Source organism: Symphalangus syndactylus, chromosome 20 (genome assembly GCF_028878055.3).
Source record: "Symphalangus syndactylus isolate Jambi chromosome 20, NHGRI_mSymSyn1-v2.1_pri, whole genome shotgun sequence".
Classification (NCBI taxonomy): domain Eukaryota; kingdom Metazoa; phylum Chordata; class Mammalia; order Primates; family Hylobatidae; genus Symphalangus; species Symphalangus syndactylus.
The window spans coordinates 25,810,597-25,831,417 of record NC_072442.2 but is presented as its reverse complement, the minus strand read 5'-3'; the positions used below and the strand labels follow the sequence as shown (position 1 = coordinate 25,831,417).

The 20,821-nt window shown below is 43.4% G+C and overlaps 1 protein-coding gene across 4 annotated transcripts in view; it reads left to right on the top strand.

Annotated features, from left to right (window-relative positions):
- Positions 1-20,821, top strand: part of ACACA (acetyl-CoA carboxylase alpha) — a 275,744-nt gene that overhangs the window by 30,738 nt on the left and 224,185 nt on the right. The gene's annotated exons all lie outside the window — the stretch shown is intronic.

Below are 20,821 nucleotides of genomic sequence, written 5' to 3'. Positions count from 1 at the left end.
AGGTTGAGGAATTTCAGTTTTTGTACTACTTTGACTAACATTGTTTTAACTATCTTGATGATTGATAGGAATTCTCCAGGGGTTGTCAACTTCGTAGTAAGTTTTTTTGAACTAATTCATCAGATTGTCAGGAAGTTATATTCTGTTTCTTGCAGGGCCAGTCCCCAATAAAGGGCTGTTAATAGAGCTCTCCTTTTTCTCTAGAAACACAATTCTACCTAACTGAGAATGTCAGTACATAGTAACACTAGATTGTTTTTATTTATCGATGTTTGATTATATAACTAGCGTGTGAGATACTAACCTTTGGTCATTTACTTTTCAGTTCTTGGATTAAAAGGTCTGGATCAGTAGTTCTTGGTTCTCACTGTTCATCAGAATCACCTCGGGGAGCCTTGGGAGATAAGCCCCATCCCCAGAGATTTTGATTCATTCGATACTGGCTTGGTGTGGAACTGGGGCTTTTTTTTAAGGTATCCAGGTGATTGTTGTGTACAGCCAGCATTCAGATTATAGGTGTACCCTAGATAAACATAAGTTAGGGTGGCTGTTGCTGCTGTTGTTATCTTGGCACCTTTATTATTAATGGGTCATAAAATAGTTCAGCTCTATTTTATACACTAAATATTACCGACTCTGTAATAAAATCCTATATGAGATCTGGCTGGATGTGATTGTTCTGTCTTACTGTTATCCCTGAGGCTTGGGATCAGGGCTTCTGAGAGACTAGGCAGTGTTTGTTAGTGGTCACCTTCATTTAGCTATGTAGAGGTCAAAAGAAAAGTGTAAAGCAAGTTAATTATGTTTTACTTCACAGGTTCCTAGAATTGTAATAAACCAGAGAGATAATTTAGCCTAACACTTTTTATTTTATTTTATTTTTAAAAATTAATTTAAAACATTATTTAAATAGAGACAGAGGTCTTACTATGTTGCCCGGACTGGTCTTGAACTCCTGGCCTCAAGCGATCCTCCTATCATGGCCTGCCAAAATGCTGGGATTACAGGCATGAGCCACCATACCTGGTCGCAAAATACTTTTTAATAGTTGGGAAAACTAAGGCCCAATGAGGAGAAATAACTTGCCTAAGTTTGAATAGCCAGAGAACTTGGATTCAAACTCATATCCTGATTTTATTTCACTAACTTTTCTACTCTACTTCCCTGTCCATACAGGTGTCTTAATTATATAACTAGTTCAGACAAAGTTGGTTTTATGGAGTTAGTGAACAAAGCATTATCTCTGGGTTAAAAAGAGGAATAGAGAGCAGTATTTTAGTGGCAGGGAAAAGGGATTAGGTCTTTATGTAAACATTTTTTATTTTATAGTTCACTTAATGATTGGCTCTAAGGTTAATACTAGTGGTGGCATTCTTCTCTCCTGAGGTCATTTGGAAGTGTGGGTAGGGGGGTTGTGACTGGCAGGACTACTTGCATTTAGTGGACAAAGGACAAAGGACCAATGATACTAAACCTTCTGTGGTATAGTAGATAATCCTACACAACCAAGAAATCTCCTACTCAAAATGTCGTATTGCCCCTGTTGAGAAAGACTGGTTTAACTCTAAATCCATAAAACCACACAGCACCTTGAGAAATCTGTCCAGTTTGAGTCTATGTGAAACATAATATCCATTTGCTGGATTAGGAAACTGAGTTTGGCTATGGTGAGATAAACGCGTTATAAGAAACTCAGCTAGTGATATCACAAGGCAGTTTGTAGTTGCCAAGTCATTCCCAAAGTTGATGGTTCTTATGCAAAGTCTATGTGGTCAGTGGCATGAGTGTCTGGAATTTCTCTGCATGCCTTACTGTTGCAAAAATCATGTCCGTAGCTCGTGGAGGAGCCATGGATTGAAGTGTGATCAGCTGCATGGAGAGGAGACAATGCCGTTTCCAACTCACTCCTCAGCTAGCTAATGTTCTAAAATAGAAAAAACATTTTCTGTTTATCCATTCCTTAAGTCACTTCTGGATATGGTGACCTTTGGGGTAATTTTAATTGAGTCAAATTCATTTGATAGGTGAAAGACCTCTGTTATGACATCTGCCACTAATTAGATGTGTGACCATGGGCAGTACATATTATCTCCTTGGAGTCATCTATAAAAATGAAGATATTGATTCAGATACTCCTTTTCACTCCTGAAACTCAAAGTTAAATAGAGACTAAGTTGAGTTTAGGATCAGCTCTTAGAACGAATAGCCTAATCCTTCACGGGTGACATAGATTAAGGGGGCAGGTGCATTCCTAGGAGATGTTAACTGGAAGTCATCTGAAACCAAATGAAGTAATTGCCATAATGTAAGATGGGACTGAGTCTCTCTCTCAAGTTTAGGTGCTGAGAAGTCTAGTGGTATGATGGATGAGCCCAAATAGAAAATAGACTTTTCCTGAGATGGAGATGATTTGCCTCATGTATTTTCTAGAGTCCAATGAAAGACTGGGTGAATCACTTTCTTTTTCTTTTTTTTTTTTTTTTTTTTTTAAGAGAGAGACTCGCTCTGTCGCCCAGGCTGGAGTGCCGTGGCACCATCTCGGCTCACTGCAACCTTCACTTCCTAGGTTGAAGAGATTCTCCTGCCTCAGCCTCCCAAGTAGCTGAGATTACAGGCACCCGCTACCATTCCTGGCTGTTTTGTATTTTTAGTAGAGACGGGGTTTCACCATGTTGGCCAGACTGTTCTCGAACTCCTGACCTCAGGTGATCTGCCCTCCTCAGCCTCCCAAAGTGCTGGGATTACAGGCGTGAGCCACTGCGCCCAGCCTTTTTTTTTTTTTTTTTTTCTTTTGAGATGGAGTTTCGCTCTTGTTACCCAGGCTGGAGTGTAATGGCGCAATCTCCACTCACCACAACCTCTGCCTCCCGCACTCAAGAGATTCTCCTGCCTCAGCCTCCTGAGTAGCTGGGATTACAGGCATACGCCACCACGCCAGGCTGATTTTGTGTTTTTAGTAGAGACAGAGTTTCTCCATGTTAGGCTAGACTCTAACTCCCGACCTCAGGTGATCCACCCGCCTTGGCCTCCCAAAGTGCTGAGATTACAGGCATGAGCCTGTAATCTGTGCCTGTCAGCCTATGCCTGACCCTGGCCTTTTTTTTTTTTTTTCTTTTTTTTTTTGAGACGGTCTTGCTCTTTCGCCCAGGCTGCATTACAGTGGTGCAATCTCAGCCCACTGCAACCTCCACCTCCCAGGTTCAAGATATTCTTGTGCCTCAGCCTCCTGAGCAGCTAGTACTAGAGGTGTGTGCCACCACGCCCGGCTAATTTTTTTGTATTAGTAGAGATGGGGTTTCACCATATTGGCCAGGCTGGTCTTGAACTCCTGATCTCAGGCAATCCACCTGCCTCAGCCTTCCAAAGTGCTAGGATTACAGGTGTGAGCCACCGTGCCCAGCTGGATGAATCACTTTCTAAGCTTTGTGACCCAAACATTTGAAAATAAGATCCTGGCTGGGCGTGGTGGCTCACGCCTGTAATCCCAGCACTTTAGGGAGCCAAGGTGGGTGGATCACCTGAAGTCAGCAGTTCAAGACCAGCCTGACCAATATGGAGAAACCCCATCTCTACTAAAAATACAAAATTAGCCGAGCATGATGGCACATGCCTGTAGTTCCAGCCTTCCAGCCAGTTGGAAGGCTGAGGCAGGAGAAGTGCTTGAATCCGGGGGTGCAGAAGTTGCGGTGAGCCGAGATCATGCCATTGCACTCCAGCCTGGGCAACAGAGCAAAAAAAAAAAAAAAAAGAAAAGAAAAGAAAAGAAGACCCTAAGTAAAAAGTAGTTAAACAGACCTCATTGTAGACAACTGATTTGGGTTTTTATTTTTAGATAAGATCAGCTAGAGGTTGATATATCAGCCAGGTTGATATATTTCTGGAACTCACTAGTATTCAATTGAACATTTAAGAAGAAAGGCTGAAATGTGGACTTTTTTTTTTTTTTTTGAGACTGAGTTTCACTCTTGTACAGGCTGGAGTGCAATAGTGTGATCTTGGCTCACTGCAACCTCTGCTTCCTGGTTTCAAGCAATTCTCCTCCCTCAGCCTCCCAAGTAGCTGCGATTACAGGTGCTCTCCACCATGCCCCACTAATTTTTTTTTTTTTTATTGAGAGGGAGTCTCGCTCTGTCCCCAGGCTAGAGTGCAGTGGCGCCATCTTGGCTCACTGCAACCTCTGCCTCCTGGGTTCAAGCGATTCTCCTGCCTCAGCCCCCTGAGTAGCTGGGATTAGAGGTGCGCGCCACCATTCCCGGCTAATTTTTATATTTTTAGCAGAGACAGGGTTTCACTGTGTTCATCAGGCAGGTCTCGAACTCCTGACCTTGTCATCTGCCTGCCTCGGCCTCCCAAAGTGCTGGGTTACAGGTGTGAGCCACTGTGCCCAGCCCACCATGCCTGGCTAATTTTTTGTATTTTATTTTATTTTACTTATTCATTTATTTTTTTAATTAATTTTTTTTAATTGAGTCAGAGTTTCACTGTTGTTCCCCAGGCTGGAGTGCAATGGCACGATCTCAGCTCACCACAACCTCCGCCTCCCAGGTTCAAGCAATTCGCCTCCCTCAGCCTCTCGAGTAGCTGGGACTACAGGCATGCGCCACCATGCCTGGCTAATTTTTTTTTTTTTTTTTTGAGACGGAGTTTCTCTCTTGTTGCCCAGGCTGGAGTGCAGTGGCATGGTCTCAGCTCACTGCAACCTCTGCCTCCCGGGTTCAAGTGATTCTCCTGCCTCGGCCTCCCGAGTAGCTGGGATTACAGGCATGTGCCACCATGCCCAGCTAATTTTGTATTTTTTAGTAGAGACGGGGTTTCTCCATGTTGGTCAGGCTGGTCTCAAACTCCCGACCTCACGTGATCTGCCCGCCTCAGCCTCCCGAAGTGCTGGGAGTATGGGTGGGCATGAGCCACCGCGCCTGGCTTATTTATTATTTTTTTGAGACAGAGTTTCGCTCTTGTTGCCCAGGCTGGAGTGCGGTGGCGCAATCTCGGCTCACCGCAGCTTCTGCCTCGCAGGTTCATGTGATTCTCCTGCCTCAGCCTCCCGAGTAGCTGGGACTACAGGCATGCGCCACCAGGTCTGGCTAATTTTGTATTTGTAGTAGAGATGGGGTTTCTCCATGTAGGTCAGGCTGGTCTTGAATTCCTGACCTCAGGTGATCTGCCTACCTTGGCCTCCCAAAGTGCTGGGATTACAGGTGTGAGCCACTGTGCCCAGCTAATTTTTTGCATTTTTAGTAGAGACGGGGTTTCACCATGTTGGCCAGGCTGGTCTTGAACCCCTGATCTCAGGTGATCCACCCACCTTGGCCTCCCAAAGTGCTGGGATTACAGGCGCCCGGCCAGTGGACATCTTAATTTTGATAACCAGTGTACGATTTGGTGGCATATAACAGAGCCATCTAGTTGTATGGATATTGGCAGTTTCTCTGCTCCTATGGGATGTCACTTGAGGTCAGATCGTTTTGCATACTTAAAATTCACCACATGCTATCAACCAAACAGAACTGTAAACAGTTTGTCAACTAATAAGCTGAATTTCTGGTTGAAGTTTTGCATACTTAAAATTCACCACATGCTATCAACCAAACAGAACTGTAAACAGTTTGTCAACTAATAAGCTGAATTTCTGGTTCAGTTGGAACAGGTTATCTCCACATTTGGGTCTTTTACCTTTTAACACAGTGTGATTTCTTTCCTCTTTTTTAAAAATCCACCTCCTTCCTCTCTAGCATAGTGTGATTTCTTTAAATCTTTTTTATCCTATGCTAAATGTATGGGTTTTTTGTTTGTTTGTTTATTTGGTCTCACTCTGTCACCCAGGCTGAAGTGTTCATTGGCGCAATCATAGCTCACTAACTTCCAGCTCCTGGGCTCAAACAATCCTCCCACTTCAGCCTTCTGAGTAGTGGAGATTATAGGTGTGCACCACCGTGCTCAGCTAATTTTTGAATTTTTTTAGAGATGGGGTCTTGCTATGTTGCCCTAGCTGGGCTTGAATTCCTGGCCTCAAGTGATTGTCTGGCCTTGGCCTTCCCAAGTGCTGGGATGACAGGTGTGAGCTACCTTGCCCAGTGTATACTTCATGTTACAGTGAAACAGGAGAGTTCCCTCATCTCCCTTGCAGGATGTGCCACAGGAATGTGTCTCGCTCCTTCGGTTGCCCCACTGCTCAAACCCCTAAGGGGAGGATGCAGATAGGCAAATGCAGCAGCCATGGGAAGCACTTTTGGGCTCCAGCCCCACGGCACCATCTTGGGGTGGTGTCTGCGACTCCGGAAGCCCAAGTGAGCATGTGTTATGGTGTGCTCTTTCAGCTTTGCTGTCTGCAGACAGCTTGTGTTAACCAGCTCAATAGACCGTCTGCCTTATTGCAAGGGCAGAGGGCCAGTGTGACAGCTTTCTGTATCCTGAGCTCTTGCCCAGTGTACCAGAAAAATTGGATCACATGTGGGCTCGAAGGATGAGTGCAAGGTTTTATTGAGTGGTGGAAGTGGCTCTCAGCGACATGGATGGGTAGCTGGAAGGAGGGGCTGGAGTAGGGAGGTGGTCTTCCCCAGGAATCAGGGCTTCTGGCGGCTGGACTCTTCTCTGACTGCCCCGAGTTGAATTCCCTTCGGTGTCCAGACGTCCCTCCTCTCTTTCTCTGCCTTGTTGTTCCGCCATTGCAAGTCTGCTGGCCTGCTGGTGTCTGCTGGTCTGTTCCTCTGCTCCTCTTGATGTTCAATCATTTGTGTCTGTGCCTGCTAAGATCTCGGGTTTATATGGGCACAGGATTGGGGGTGTTGCAGTCCAGAGTGGTCTTGGAAAATGAAGCATTTTGATGGAAAAACAGGCATGCCTGTTCTCACTTAGGTCCATAGGCACAGGTCAAAGGTGGAGCCCTTGGCAGGGACTCTGCCCTTCTCTACCCAGTACTTCCCTGTCCCCTTCCCATATCAGTAGTATTTGAAACTCGATCTCAATTTTCTTTCATGTGTCTTAAAACATATGTTCAAGTCATTGAATGACCTTCATTTTATGGTTAACATAAAATGAAGCATGTTTGGTTAACAACTTTATCTGAGAACAATCTGTATTTGCTGTTATCTGTGTATACCTGAAACCAGCAGAAGATGTCTATCACTGGGGTTCAAGACAATAGTTGTTGCTTTGGAAGGAGAAAGTGTATTCACTCAGGAAGGGCTCTGAAGTTGAGTTATATTTCTATTTCTTTTCTGATCTAGAAAGAAAAGTACTTTACCAATATTTTTGAAAATTGAGAATTCAGATGAGATTGCCTGTAAAGATGTTGGACTCTTCAGAATAATTTAACTAGAAAAGTTTGAGCCCTTTTGTAATTAGAAATAATTTGTAAAGTTTCTCCCATGATACTAGTCATAGTATGTTAATGAGTTTGGAATCAGCTCCTAGATACCACATTTCATTTTCTTTTCTTTTCTTTTTTTTTTTTTTTGAGATGGTGTCTTGCTCTGTCGCCCAGGCTAGAGTGCAGTGGCGCGATCTCGGCTTACTGCAACCTCCGCCTCCTGGGTTCAAGCGATTCTCCTGCCTCAGCCTCCTGAGTAGCTGGGATAACAGGTGTGCACCACCATGCCCGGCTAATTTTTGTATTTGTATTTGTATTTTTTATTTATTTATTTATTTATTTATTTATTTATTTTGAGACGGAGTCTTGCTCTGTCACCCAGGCTGGAGGGCAGTGGCGCAATCTTGGCTCACTGCAAGCTCCGCCTCCCGGGTTCACGCCATTCTCCTGCCTCAGCCTCCCCAGCAGCTGGGACTACAGGCACATGCCGCCACGCCTGGCTAATTTTTGTATTTTTAGTAGAGACACCAGGTGGGTCAGGCTGGTCTTGAACTCCTGACCTCGTGATCCGCCTGCCTTGGCCTCCCAAAGTGCTGGGATTACAGGTGTGAGCTACCACGCTCAGCCACATTTCATTTTCATTCACAATTCATATAAAGCTGTGCAGACCTTTATCCATAGGAAATAATAGTGTCAAGGTCAGATTCTGGGAGGATCTGGGATTGACTTTCAACTTCTTCCATTGGGTCAAAAGAGAAGTTTAGGGGACAATAATGAGAGAAGGCCTATCTATTGTTCCTACATTCTATTTTTCACATTAACTTTAGGAAATATTAGTCAAGTTTTCTCAGTGGCTAATTAGAAAAATAATGGTAATAATAGGTTACATTTAATAAGTGCTTTACTGTATGCCAGATACTCTGCTGTGCTTTTTGTGGAGTACTACACTGAATTGTCAAAACAATCCCGTGAGGTAGGTATTGTGCTATTATTTCCCACAATTTTCTTTTTCTTTTTTTTTTTTTTGAGATGGAGTCTCACTCTGTCACCCAGGCTGGAGTGCAATGGCATGATCTTGGCTCACTGCAACCTCTGCCTCCCAGGTTCAAGCAATCCTCTAGCCTCAGCCTCCCAAGTAGCTGGGATTACAGGTGCCCGCCATCATGCCTGGCTAATTTTTATATTTTTAGTAGAGACAGGGTTCCACCATATTGGTCAGGCTGGTCTCGAACCCCTGACCTCAGGTGATCCACCCACCTTGGCCTCCCAAAGTGCTGGGATTACAGTCGGGAGCCACCGTGCCCGGCCTATTGCCCACAATTTATGGATGGGGAATTGAGACATAAATTAATAACATGCCCAAGGTGGCCAGCTTGGGTATTGAATCTAATCAGAGCTCACACTATAAACTACTACACTAAACTAAAACCTTTGGTGTAACAGATATGCTTTTTTTTTTTTTTTTTTTTTTTTTTTTTTTTGAGGTGAAGTCTGGGTCTGTTGCCCAGGCTGGAGTGCAGTGGTGTGATCTCAGCTCACTGCAACCTCTGCCTCCCAGGTTCAAGCTATTTTCCTGCCTCAGCCTCCCGTGTAGCTGGGACAACAGGTGTGTGCCACCATGCCTAGCTAATTTTTGTTTTTTTTAGTAGAGACAGGGTTTCGCCATGTTGGCCAGCTGGTCTCGAACTCCTGACCTCAGGTGATCCACCCGCCTCAGCCTCCCAAAGTGCTAGGATTACAGGCGTGAGCCACTGCGCCCAGGCCTTATGTTCTGTTGAGCAGTTCTTCTCTAATTAAATGTTAGCCTTGTTAGAAAGGGATAGAAGTTAGAAAATATATATTTATATGTACTTAAAAATTTTTTTTAGAAACAGAGTTTCTCTCTGTTGTCCAGGCTGGAGTGCAGTGGTGTGATCATGGTTCACTGTACCTTCAGACTCCTGGGCTCAAGCAATCCTCTTGCTCAGTCCCTGAGTAGTTGGGACTATAGATATGTGCCACCATTCCCAGCTAACTTTATTTATTTATTTATTTATTTATTTATTTATTGAGATGGAGTCTCACTCTGTTGCCAAGGCTGGAGTGCAGTGTCATGATCTTGGCTCACTGCAACCTCTGCCTCCCAGGTTCAAGCAATTCTCTGCCTCAGCCTCCTGAGTAGCTGGGATTACAGGGGCCTGCCACCACCCCCGGCTAATTTTTTGTATTTTTAGTAGAGACAGGGTTTCACCATCTTGGCCGGGCTGGTTTTGAACTCGTGACATCGTGATCCACCCACCTTGGCCTCCCAAAGTGCTGGGATTACAGGCGTGAGCCACAGCGCTTGGCCTAAAATTTTTTGTAGAGATGGGGGTCTCACCACGTTGCCCAGGGTGGTCTCGAACTCCTGGGCTCAAGTGATCCTCCCACTTTGGCCTGTCAAAGTGCTGGGATTACAGGTGTGAGCTACTGTGCCCAGCCTAGAAAAAATATTTTTAAATCATGCTTTATTAAAGAAGCAGAATAGAAAATAAAAAACAACACAAGCAAGCAAACATAAACCCTTGTATATTTGCCACCCAAAGGTTACTCTCTACCATCTGTATCCTTTTCTATGCATATATGTATATATTCATATTTTTTTACTAAAATGAGGTCATACTGTACACAGTGTTTTATAATCTGCTTTTTTTAGTCAAAAAATTTTCACTTTCTATTTCAATAAATTTTAATCTAATTTAATATACACACTCTATTCATTTCTCCAAGGAACCTGAAAATTCTGGTTCCTTCATGCAAGTATCCAATCCACGTCTACAAATTGTATATTATGTTCTTTAAATTTCTTAATCTGTCACTTTCTATCACATTACCACCCCCTCACCTTTTTTTTTATGACAGTGACTAGTGACTTGTTTAAGAGGAAGTTAGCAAATTATGAAAGTATATGATTGCTAGTGAAAATTTGGTAGCATATAGAGAAATAGAAGGAAAAATAAAGGAAGATTTACCATTCTACACTTTTTATAGTTACAGAGCAACAATTGGTATTAATTGCATTAATGATGATATTTTAATGAATTTTATAATTATTTTATGTACCATTTATGACAGAGCTTTTTAGTTTTAGCTATATATGTTTGTGTTTGACTAGGAAAGACATACAGATTCTCATTTCTTTTTAGTCTCACTTTAAACTCCTTGAGTTTGAAATGACTTTATTTAAATCTAGTGGTAGAGATAGAGTTAAGTAATAGCTATGAAAGCTTTTGGAATAGTAAAATGTGCCATGCTGGTATAATATTTATTATCAAGGAGTTCTTTTATAAGATAAAAATTTTTTACTGGAAAAACCTCTTTAAGTCTTTTGCATGTTAGTGCTTAAAACTTGGAAATGTAGGTCTGAAAGCCTTTTGATGATGGCAAATATATACTATCAATATTATAATTCACATGTTGAGAATAACCACTATTGAAAATGCAGGAGGCCAGGCGTGGTGGCTCACGCCTGTAATCCCAGCACTTTGGGAGGCCAAGGCAGGCAGATCACCTGAGGTCAGGAGTTCAAAACCAACCTGGCCAACATGGCGAAACCCTGTCTCTACTAAAAATACGAAAATTAGCCAGGTGGTGGCGAGCACCTGTAATCCCAACTACTCGGGAGGCTGAAGCATAAGAATTGCTTGAACCCGGGAGGTGGAGGTTGTAGTGAGCTCACACAGCACGCCACTGCACTGCACTCCAGCCTGAGCAACAGAGCAAGACTCCATCTCAAAAACAGCAAAAAAGAAAAGAAAGTGCAGGAAATTTTATTCCTGCTTCCTATCTATTGGCTCATCACTATCAAGCTTTGACATGGGAAATAAGGAAATTGGCTCTGTTTTTTTTTTTTTTTTGAGACGGAGTCTCGCTCTGTCGCTCAGGCTGGAGTGCAGTGGCACAATCTCGGCTCACTGCAAGCTCCGCCTCCTGGGTTCACGCCATTCTCCTGCCTCAGCCTCTCCGAGTAGCTGGGACTACAGGCGCCCACCACCACGCCCGGCTAATTTTTTTGTATTTTTAGTAGAGACGGGGTTTCACCGTGGTCTCGATCTCCTGACCTCGTCATCCGCCCGCCTCGGCCTCCCAAAGTGCTGGGATTACAAGCGTGAGCCACCGCACCCGGCCTCTGTTTTTGTTTATGCTAATGCTTTGCTTACGGATAGTTTGAGAGTGGTCTTACTTAGCATTTCTCATTTAGCTTTCCTGAGCTTCTTCCCTTCCCCTAATAGCTCTCCAAACTTTCTACTTTCGGTGCTCCTTCCTTGATATTCTGAGGTTCCCAGTTGCCATGGTGCCTTTGTAGTGAGTAGACAGAGAAGGTCATTATGAGATCTGCAACTTGGTACTCCTTTGCTGAGGGCACTAGTTTCCTCTCTCCATCTCCCATCCTCCCCTTCTTTCCATTCAGAAAACAGAAGCTGTCTGTGGCCATGTGTGTATTTTAGTCTCTGGAGTGCATTCTATAAACTTAGCTAATTGTGGAAATGAAATTATGAATGTTATAAGTAAGGCTCGGTACAGCTGCTTGACAGTGTTTATTGTATTATTTCAAGTGTAATGCATGCATTTCCCCCTCTTTTCTTTCTGTTAGCATAAATTTACAAGTGAAGTTTGCATTTACTACATTATATTGTTAAATTATTAGAAGTAATGTAGGTTTATTATTAGAAAAGTAGGAAATCCAAGAAGTTTTTTTTTCCAGATAGAGTCTTGCTGTATTGCCCAGGCTGGAGTGCAGTGGCATGATCTTGGCTCACTGCCTCCACCTCCCGGGTTCAAGCGATTCTCATGCCTCAGCCTACTGGGTAGCTGAGATTACAAGTGCCCGCCACTATTCCCAGATAATTTTTGTATTTTTAGTAGAGACGGGGTTTCGCCCTGTTGCCTAGGCAGGGCCGCCTGCCTTGGCCTCCCAAAGTGCTGGGATTGCAGGCGTGAGCCACCATGCCCAGCCTCGAAAAGTATTTAAAAAAATAGAAACACTGAGGAATACAATCATTCCATAATAATCACTATTCATATTTTATATATTTCCTTTCTGTATTTTTTACCACTTAAGGATAAATGTCATTAAAAATATACATATAGATGATATTATAATGAATATACAGCTCTGCTTTCCGCTTTTTTTCCCCTTATAACAACACTTTCTCATGTCATTGCAAATCTTTTTTCTTTTTTTTTTTCTGTGACAGGGTCTCTGTCACCCGGGCTGGAGGGCAGTGGCATGATCACGGCTCACTGCAGCTTCGACCTCCCTGGGCTCAAGTGATCCTCCCACGTCACCCTCCCAAGTAGATGGGACTACAGACATACACCACCACACCCAGCTAATTTTTGTATTTTTTGTAGAGACACGGTTTCGCCATGTTGGCCAGGCTGGTCTCGAACTCCGGACCTTAGGTAGTCTACCCTCCTCGGCCTCCCAAAGTGCTGGGATTACAGGCATGAGCTACCTCGCCTGGCCTGAGTCTAAATTTTGGCTATTGTGAATAGTGCCGCAGTAAATATGGAGTGCAGATATCTCTTTGATATGTTGATTTCCTTTCTTTTGGATATATACCCAGTAGTGGAATTGCTGGGTTATATGGAAGCTCTATTTTTAGTTTTTTGAAGAGGTTTCATACTGCTTTCCATAGTGGCAGTACTAATTTCTATTCCTACCAACAGTGTACGAGGTTTCCCCTTTCTCCACATCTTCATCTCATGATACTACTTCAGTGGGTTCTTGTTACCCATAGGATATGTTAGTGTCTAGCCAAACATTGTGTCACAGGTGCTTAACATTATTTCGAACACTCACAACAGTACTATTCATTATTATGGTGAGCTCAATGAGTTCTGTTAAGGGTCCAATAAGGTCTTGGAGATGTTTGAACTAGAATTTTGAAGGACGAACAGAAAAAAGGCTAGCAAAGCTAGGAGTGTGTGTGTGTGTGTGTGTGTGTGTGTGTGTGTAAGGGTAGAGCTGGTGGGGTAGACAACATGTGCAGAAGTGTCAGTGAAACGTCTAGCATTTTCAGGCAATTACAAGTCGTTGACTATTACTGGAATGGAAGATGGGCAGCATGATCAATGCAGAAGAAGAGGCTGGTGAGACAGAGGTCAGGTCCTTAAGGGTCTTTCATGTCATACTGTGATAATAAATAAGCATTTGGTCTCTATCCTTGGTTCCTGGCACACAGTTCCTAAAACCCTTGGGATTTCTTGACCGGTAAGTATCTTTTATGATAATGAGATGACTGGGGTCTGAGGGCCCCTGGATAGCTTCAGGCTGGGGTCTGGTAACCAGAAAGACCAAGGAATAATTAGAGAGTTGGAATTTTCACGTCTGCTCTCTAACCTCCAGGGAGGGGCAAGGGGCTGAAAATTGAGCTAATCACAAGTGGCCAGAGATTTAATCAGTCACGCCTACTTAATGAAACCTCCATAAAACCTCCTAAACAACAGAGTTCATAGAGCTTCTGGGATGGTCAACACATGGAGGTTCTGGTAGAGCTGTATGCCTGGAGGAAGGTTTGGAAGTTCTGTGCCCCTTCCCCCATACCTTGCCCTATGTGTCTCTTCCTGAGTTCTTTTTTTTTTTTTTTTTTTTTTTTTTTTGAGACGGAGTCTTGCTCTGTCACCCAGGCTGGAGTGCAGTGGCACAATCTCGGCTCACTGCAAACTCCGCCTCCCGGGTTCATGCCATTCTCCTGCCTCAGCCTCTCCGAGTAGCTGGGACTACAGGCGCCCGCCACCACGCCCGGCTAATTTTTTGTATTTTTAGTAGAGACGGGGTTTCACCGTGGTCTCGATCTCCTGACCTCGTGATCCGCCCGCCTCGGCCTCCCAAAGTGCTGGGATTACAAGCGTGAGCCACCGCGCCCGGCCTGTTCCTGAGTTCTTGAGTTGTATCCTTTATAAACCAGTAATAGTAAGTAAACTCTTTTCCTATGTTCTGTATGTCATTCTAGCAAATTATCAAACACGTGGAAGGGGTCATGGGAATCTCTGATTTATAGCTGGTTGGTCAGAAGTACAGGTGGCTGGGATTTGCAACTGGTATCTGAAGTAGGGGACAGTCTTGTGGGACTGAGCCCTTAACCTGTAGGATCTATGCTAACTCTGGGTAATTAATATAAGAATTCAATTGTGAGACTCCCAGTTGGTATCTGGACAGAACTGGTTGTTGATATGGAAAAAACCTGTACATTTGGTGTCAGAAGTGTTGTAAGTAAATACAGCTCAGACATAAGACATCTGTAAAATGGAAAACAATGTTTAGGTTCTCCTTAACCGTGCAACAGACTTTATTAAAAATATAGATTCCGGCTGGGTACGGTGGCTCATGCCTGTAATCCCAGCACTTTGGGAGGCAGAGGCGGGTGGATCACCTGAGGTCAGGAGTTTGAGACCAGCCTGACCAACATGGAGAAACCCCATCTCTACTAAAAATACAAAATTAGCTGGGCGTGGTGGCACATTCTTGTAATCCCAGCTACTCGGGAGGCTGAGGCAGGAGAATGGCCTGAACCTGGGAGGTGGAGGTTGTGGTGAGCTGAGATTGTGCCGTTGCACTCCAGCCTGGGCAACAAGAGCGAAACTCCATCTCAAAAAAAAAAAAAAAAGGATTCCTGGCCGGGTGCGGTAGCTCATGCCTGTAAATTCCCAGCACTTTGGGAGGCTGAGGCAGACAAATCACTTGAGGTCAGGAGTTTGAGAACAGCCTGGCCAACATAGTGAAACCACGTCTCTACTAAAGATAGAAAACTTACCTGGGCATGGGGATATGTACCTGTAGTCCCAGCTACTTGGGAGGCTGAGGCAGGAGAATCACTTGAACTCAGAAGGCGGAGGTTGCAGTGAGCCAAAATCGTGCCACTGTACTTCCAGCCTCGGTGACAGAGTGAGATACCATCTAAAAAAAAAAAAAAAAAAAAAAAAAAAAAAGTGTGGATTCCTGAGTCCTATCCCGGATTTATTAGATTACAGCCTCTGGTCGTGGAGCCCAGGAATCGTTATTCTAATACTTTCCAGGAGAGTCTGGTATGAATCCTGAGCCAAGAAGCACTTTTTCGGAGCTTAGAACAATGCCTGGCACATTTCAGTGTCTAATAAATGTTTGTTACATTGAAATTAAAGTTGTACAAATGGAAATCTACTTGTACAAGAATATATAGTAGAGTGTCCGGGTGCAGTGGCTCACCCCTGTAATCCCAGCACTTTGGGAGGCCGAGGCAGGCAGATCACGAGGTCAGGAGATCGAGACCATCCTGGCTAACATGGTGAAACCTCGTCTCTACTAAAAATACAAAAAATTAGCCGGGCGTGGTGGTGGGCATCTGTAGTCCCAGCTACTCGGGAGGCTGAGGCAGAATAGCATGAACCCGTGAGGCGGAGCTTGCAGTGAGCCAAGATTTCGCCACTGCACTCCAGCCTGGGTGACAGAGCGAGACTCCATCTCAAAAAAAAAAAAAAAAAAAAAGAAGAAAAAAAAGAAGAATATATAGTAGAAAGGAAGTGTGTCTTAAGGAAATATCTACCTCATTCTTTTTTATGGCTCAATAGTACTCCATTGTGTATATAGAGTAGATATACTCTATTTTATTACATATTTCTTTTTATCCATTCAGCTGTTGATGGACCCTTACGTTGATTCCAAATCTTGGCTGTTGTGAATAGTGCTGTAATAAACGTGGGAGTGCAGATATCCCTTCAATATACTGATTTCCTTTCTTTTTTTTTTTTTGAGACGGAGTCTCGCTCTGTCGCCCAGGCTGGAGTGCAGTGGCGCAATCTCGGCTCACTGCAAGCTCCGCCTCCCGGGTTCACGCCATTCTCCTGCCTCAGCCTCTCCAAGTAGCTGGGACTACAGGCGCCCGCCACCTCGCCCGGCTAATTTTTTTTGTATTTTTAGTAGAGACGGGGTTTCACCGTGGTCTCGATCTCCTGACCTCGTGATCCGCCCGCCTCGGCCTCCCAAAGTGCTGGGATTACAAGCGTGAGCCACCGCGCCCGGCCTTGATTTCCTTTCTTTTTTGCATTTACCTAGCAGTGGGATTGCTGGGTTATATGGCAGTTCCATTTTTAGTTTTTTGAGGAACCTCCATACTGTTCTCCATAGTGGCTGTACTAATTTACATTCCCATTGTGTTTTAATTTATACAACCATCAAGGGAACCACCAATACAAGGGTTCCCTTTTCTCCACATCCTCTCAGCATTTGTTACTGCCTCTTTTGGGTAAAAGCCTTAACTGGAATGAGATTATATCTCATTGTAGTTTTGATTTGCTTTTCTCTGATGATCAGTGATGTTGAGCACCTTTTCATATAGCTGTTTGCTAATTGTATATCTCCTTTTGAGAAATGTGTATTCAGAACTTTTGCCTATTTTAAAATTGGATTATTAGATATTTTCCTATTGAATTGTTTGAGCTCCTTATATATTCTGGCTATTAATCCTCTGTCAGATGGAGATACTGTTTGTTGAAATGAAAATGAAGTTGTAATAACCATAGTTTGATATCTCATATTTTTCTGAGTATTCTTTCTCCCAAGATTCATAGTTCTTTAGTTCTTTTTTTTCCACCTTCAACTTCTATTTTAAGTTATGGGGTACACCTGCAGGATGTGCAGGAGGTAAATGTATGCAATGGTGGTTTGCTGCGTAGATGAACCCATCACCTTGGTATTAAGCTCAGTATCCATTAGCTATTCTTCCTGATGCTCTCCCTCCTGCAACCCCCCAAAATTCTTATCTCAAAATGCTAAATTTAATAATTCTTCATAAGTCAAAATTCTAACCTCCTCCCTAGTAAAATCTAATGATAGTCACGAAACTGGGACTCCATTAGTCAGGAAAATGTCTAGGAGTTCATCAAGGAAAGATTCTTCAGAGTGTTCAGAATATTGAATTTGGGTTCCAGGATATCCTGATCCGCTAAGTGTATCATGACCCACTAATTGTGTCATGTCATCTCTATATTTTTTTCCCTTTATATATTTTTTTTGTTTCTTTAAAAATTTTTTTTGTTGAGATAGGGTCTTTTTTTTTTTTTTTTTGAGACAGAGTCTTGCTCTGTCGCCCAGGCTAGAGTGCAGTGGCGTGATCTCCGCTCACTGCAAGCTGCGCCTCCTGGGTTCACGCCATTCTCCTGCCTCAGCCTCCCAAGTAGCTGGGACTACAGGCGCCCGCCACCCTGCCCAGCTAATTTTTTTGTATTTTTAGTAGAGACGGGGTTTCACCGTGTTAGCCAGGATGGTCTCGATCTCCTGACCTTGTGATCTGCCCACCTCGGCCTCCCAAAGTGCTCGGATTACAGGCATGAGCCACCGTGCCCGGCGAGATAGGGTCTTGCTATGTTGTCCAGGCTGGTTTCAAACTCCTGGACTCCAGTGATTCTTCCGCCTCGGCGTTTCGAAGTGCTGACATTACAGGTGTGAGCCACCGGACCCAGCTGCCTTTATATCTATTATTTCAGTTCCCACCATCACTGACCTTATGTAGGTGTTCATTATCTCTAGCCTAGTCTATTGCAATAGCCTTTAACTATTTTCTCTTACTTTAGTCTCTCCCTGTTTCACATCTGTTCAAAAACATGTAATGTTTTCCCTCTGCCTTCAGAGTAAAGCCCAAGATAACAACCCCAACCTTTACTGCCATTTATTGAGCATTTACTGTGAGTTAAGCACTAAGTGCTTTCAATATTTATCTTATGTAAGTAAACAACAGTCAGTCCTGTAAAATAGGCATTAATTATCTCCATTTTCCAGAAGAGGAGGATACAGGCTCAGAGAGATTATGTAATTTACCTACCTAATAAGTGGTGGAGGCATTCAGTCATGGTATTCAAATTCTTCCACAATCAGGCCACAGCTGATTTTTCCAGTCTTGTTTCCACCCAGTGTTTTTTTCCTCTTTGCTTATTCCAGTTGCAGTAGACAATTGCCTGTTTCATTAAATTCCATATACTTTCCATCTTTATGCCCTTTGATCATTCTGTTTGTGTCTCAGTCTCTTTTCCTGTGTCTCTCTTTGTCATGTATCCTTATTGAAATGCAATTTCCCTGACTGTTGAAATTCCATTTACCCTTGGAGGTCATCACTCCTTCTTTTTTTTATGAGATGAAGTCTTGCTATGTTGTCCAGGTTGGTCTCAAACTCCTGGCCTCAAGTGATCTCCTCACCTCAGTTTCCCAAATGCCAGGATTACAAGTGTGAGTCACCATGCCCATCTGAGGTCATCAATCTTTAAGGACCTTCTGAAATGCTGCCTGTGCTATGAAGCTTTTCTTTTTTCTCTTCTCCTTTTTCTTTTTTTTTTTTTTTTGAGACAGGGTCTTGCTCTGTCACCCATGCTGGAGTGCAGTAGCATGATCTCGGCTCACTGCAAACTCCACCTCCTGGGTTCAAGCAGTTCTCCTGCCTCAGCCTCCTGAGTAGCTGGGATTACAGGTGTGCGCCACCATGCCCAACTAATATGAAGCTTTTCTTGTTCTTTCTCCTATATTGTTTTTCTCTTCTGGTAATTTGGCCTTCCATTTTCTGCAACAGTAATTTCATTTCTTCTCCATTGTGCTTAAACCAGCAGTTCCATTTGTGCCATTTCCTGCCTCTTCTAGACACTTTTAATTTATAGCTTTGCCACATTATTTTATTAAGAAAATAGAGACTATCTGGCTAGTAATTCTTCTTTCTAACACCTCATTTCAGACTTAATTTTATCTGTATTCTCCTTCTCATTTTTCCTTCATGCATGTGTGTGTATGTGTGTGTGTATTTGTGTGTGTGTGTGTGTGTGTGTGCGTGTTTTGTTGTAACCCAGAACAATGCTGACAACATTTTTCCTTCTTTCCTGAGAAGTGTTCCAACTGCTTGGAACAGAGGATGACCAAAGGAGGGAGGGTCCTGAGAAGTGTTCCAAGCACTCTGATTTCTTCCATCTTTATAGAAGACCTTTTTTGATAGCTACATTCCCTTTGGATTATTGCCTTATCTCTCTGCCCCATTTTATGGTCAAGATTTTCAGAAGTGCTATCCCTACTTCCTCATCTCCCATTCATTCTTAAAGCTATTCTGTTCTGTCCTCTACCCAACTATGCTATTGAAACTACTCTCGTAAAAACCACTAATGACTATTGTATTGCTAAATCAGTGGATGCTTTTCAGTTCTCATCCTTCTAGGTCTCTCAACAGTTCCGTACAAGTGACTACTTTTTTCTTGAAACACTTGCCTTCTTTTCTGCTAAAGACTACACTTTCATGACTCCTGTGTTACCTCCATTCTACTCTTACCAATCTCCAGTCTCCCTTGCAAGCCCTTCTGCTTTCATGCAACCTCTGAGTGTTGAATACTTTCATTGCTTGGTTCTGGTCCTTCTTATCTTTTTACTTGATATACATTTTCTTTCTTTTTTTTTTTTTTTTTTTTTTTTGAGATGGAGTCTCGCTCTGTTGCCCAGGGTAGAGTGCAGTGTTGCAATCTTGGCTCTCTGCAACCTCTGCGTCTGGGTTCAAGTGATTCTCCTGCTTCAGCCTCCCAGGTAGCTGGGACTACAGGCGCCCACCATCATGCCTGGCTAATTTTTTGCATTTTTAGCAGAGACAGGGTTTCACCATGTTGGCCAGGCTGGTCTCGGACTCCTGACCTGAGGTGATCCACCTGCCTCTGCCTCCCAAAGTGCTGGGATTACAGGTGTGAGCCACTGTACCCAGCCACATTTTCTATATATAAAATTCATCCCTTTGCTACTGCTTATATGCTGATGATTCCCAAATTTATAATATCAATCCCAGACCTATCCTCTGAGATCACTTGTTATGTTCACCTATTTATATGACATTTTCATTTGAATGTCCTATAGACATTAAATTCTTGATTTCCCCTACCTTCTTCATAAATTTGATCCTCCCCCAATCTTTTACATCTCACTAAATAGCATCTCCAGCCACCCTGCTCAAACCAAAAAACCTGGGAATTGTACTTCAGTTTGGTTGATTCTGTCTCCAGTATTGACCCCAGTACATTCACTTGCAATCACCTTAGTCCAAGCCTTAGCACGTCAACTCTTGCTTGGACTACTAGAATGATCACCTAACTAGATTTCCTGTCTGTATTATACTCTTGCCTCGTTACTTCTTGCTGCACATAGCATAAGATACAAAATTCCTGTTTTTCTGTTTTTTTGTTTTGAGACAGGGTCTTGCTCTGTCACCCAGGCTGGAGTAGTGCAAACAGGGCTCACTGCAGCCTCAACCTTCTGGGCTCAAGCCTCAGACTCCCAAGTAGCTGGGTCAATAGGTGCATGCCACCCTGCTTGGATAATTTTTTAATTTTTTTGTAGAGATGGGTTCTCACTATGTGGCCCAGGCTGGTCTCAAAGTCTTGGACTCAAGTGATCCTCTCGCCTCCACCTCCCAAAGTGCTGGGATTACAGGTGTAAGCCACCACACCTGGCCTAGATACGAAATTTTTAACTCAGCTCATGAGACCGTGAATGATCTGACT